We start from the raw sequence: 2,929 nt of genomic DNA on the forward strand, positions 1-2,929 counted from the left end.
GAGGTGAGAGGAGAGGAGAGAAAACGGGGGTGGATTTATATAGGGGAGCTGGGCTCTGGACCAGCATGTGTGTAGTAGTAGTAGGATTAGTATCATCGCTGAAAGCGTCGGATGGATCCATCGGTTTCATTTCATTTAATCTAGATAGAGGGGGGAAGGGAGGGGGGCACAACGGTAAAAGCTGCCGAGAGCGAGACAGAGAGAGCGATGTGATGTGGAGCGAGCAGGGCCGGCGCCGTTGGAGCCGCCGTCGCGGGGATTAATGGCGGGGTCAACCCAAATTGGCAACTTTGTTCTCTTTCGTTTTGGCCTTCTCACCTCTATCTCTCTCTCTCGACCTTTCTCTCTCCGGTCTCTCTCCCTCGAGCCTCAACCTCTCTCTCCTGGCGTCCTGTGATAGCACTGTTCCATTTTCACCGCTTCGCTGCAAAACTTTGCCAGTGTTGTGTGCGCAGCACCAGCCGCAGCGTGCTACAGAGAGGATTCTGCTCTGTTCTCAGCACCCTCACCTCCCCTCTGATGGACATGCCGCCGTGCCGTCCGTCCTTACACGTACTGACATCTAATGTAGTAGTAGGAGTAGTATGAGTAGCGCTCACTCATTCATGTTGGTAGTATCTGTTTGTGTAATTATCCTTGTGCTCTGCTCCGCACTGTGCTGTGTTGTGTGGCATGTCAGTCAGGTTGTTATGTTCGCGATGCGGAGCGCTTTTTCTCTCCTTTTACAGCAGCAATGGCTCCTGTGTGTAGCTTTTGAGGGGCTGCCTGAGTGGGGTTTCATCTCATCTCATCAGTCATCACCTTGATGAGATTGATGAGATCTCTTGAGGGTTATGCGCGGCTGCATTTTGCTGTATCGCCCACGGTTCTACCTTTTGGGGGATGGATCACGGACGCAAGGGGGCAAAAGAAAGAAATACAAGCGCTTTGTGGCCTGTGGGCTCCTCCTCCTAAGCCTAACCTCAGAAGAGACAAGGGCGATTGGAAATGCATCAGGTCTAGTGTTTTTTTTAATTATTTATTTTTTATATGTGTAGTAGAGAAAAAGGGTGATAGAGTGCTGAAAAAGTGCTGGCTATGTATAATCAATCAATCATACACCGTTAGGGCTGATAGGTTCTGTTCCTATAGTCGAATTATTAGCGCCTGTCTAGTTTACATGTACTTAGCCTTTGCTCTGTTTTTTGTGTGTGGCTGAGCTGAACTAAATCACATCGCTGGCTATTATTAGGAGTAACCTGAGGTTAGATTGACAGGCTCTGCAGTGTAGGGGAATCTTTGATCTGCAGTATATACTTCAGAAGTTTATCTCCACTATTTTATTTATCTTAACACACGGTATATTCACCTTATGACATATGTCCCACAATATCACTTTCCGCATCACCAAATGCATGCAATCAATCAACTTTTTAGTTTTCCCTAAAAAAAATCACCTTTACATTTTCCACCACATGCACGTGATTCATATCATCAAGCCCTAATGCAACCATTCAACTTTCCACTTTCACCACATTCAAGCCTATCATCATATATTATAATTTTATTTTTGGTAAGTTCGTTGGTAAAAAATTCCGCAACAAGGTATGTGGCATTATCTAGTTGCAGCAGTATTTTGTATACAACAAACCATTCAAGAAAAAAGGGAAGTATTGTACAACAAACAAACTCCATTTCTTCAGATCCCTTCGTATTCATTCCTCCTTCCCAGTGGATTGTTGCATACCTTTCTGGCCGGTTTTGTTTGTTTCACATCAAGCTCCCGGATTTGCAGGGGAGCCTTATCTGCTAGTGCCTTTTCTTTTAAAGAACACTCACTCGTATTAATTGCACCTTGTTCTATTCTAGCGTACTACACACCAACAACAACAGCTATCTATATGGTTCCTAACTCCTTCCTCCAAAAATATTTTATCAAGCTCGATCAAATGCAACAGGCGCCTCTTGGTTTGGAAATTGGAACTACACTACTTAACCCCATCATGCATGCTTGCATGGATCAATGCAAGGCAAGGCAGCAAATAATGAAGCCGCGAACTGTTACTTGTACTTGCTAATTATGTAAACCCATGCCAAAGTTGACTTAATGGAATCTAACCCTGCAGGCTGGCATGCATCAACCAGTAACACCATTATGTTTGGAGCTGCTAGAGAGATCACATCAGATGTGTTGGTTTGCAACATTTGGTGCGTGCGTCCGTCCGCATTGAAGGCACGTACAAGTATGAATGTGAATGGAATGCATTCATGATTTGTTTCCTTTCTTTCTCCATTGATTACTTAGCATGATTGAAGGGGAAAAGGGATGTGTAGTGTGGCAGTGTCATATACCATGTACATGTTGCCTAAATAAAAGGCTAAAACTTGTAAGAGTCCCCAGTACCAGTGACATGACTTTGCACAATAATGCACAAGTGGCATGGTTGGTTGTACACCACCACCAGAGCTAGCTTGTATTAGCCTCGATTCCCCACTGCTCACCTGATGTGTTGCTCGCCACCTGCCTGCTTGGCTCGTTTCTGTTGAGCTGCTAAAACTGGAGCTGCGGATGATTAGCACTGTCACTATAGCCATGCCATGGCACATGCATGTGTGTATATGCATATGCATGTACGTTCATGCATCCATGCATAGCATCGCTGCTCAAAGATATCGTATGAATTACATCTTCACATATGCACATTATATGACAGCCAAATAGTAGAGTCGCTTTTTGCCCCATCGATCTGAATCCTGGTGTGGGTGCCTGAAAACCTGCAGGTATCTGACGGAAGTCTTTCTCTAGCTAGCTACCTGAGGCATCAAAACGCCGGCCTGACCGATGAACAAGATCTCTGGCTATCTAGGCACTGTTTGCGTCGAGCGGTGTGCCCCCGAGAACGTGCCAAAGTTTCCTTCTGGGTGCTGTGTGCGTGATGTGAGAAGCAAA

At 45.4% G+C, this 2,929-nt stretch overlaps 1 long non-coding RNA gene across 1 annotated transcript in view; it reads left to right on the plus strand.

Moving 5' to 3' along the window:
* LOC119275266 overlaps positions 1–2,459 on the plus strand; it is a 3,694-nt gene extending 1,235 nt beyond the window's left edge. The window contains exon 2 of the long non-coding RNA XR_005135598.1: positions 2,106–2,459. This is a non-coding gene — a long non-coding RNA (uncharacterized LOC119275266). The remainder of the gene's footprint in view (positions 1–2,105) is intronic.
* Positions 2,460–2,929: the final 470 nt, after the last annotated feature.

This window comes from Triticum dicoccoides, chromosome 3B, assembly GCF_002162155.2.
Source record: "Triticum dicoccoides isolate Atlit2015 ecotype Zavitan chromosome 3B, WEW_v2.0, whole genome shotgun sequence".
NCBI lineage: Eukaryota > Viridiplantae > Streptophyta > Magnoliopsida > Poales > Poaceae > Triticum > Triticum dicoccoides.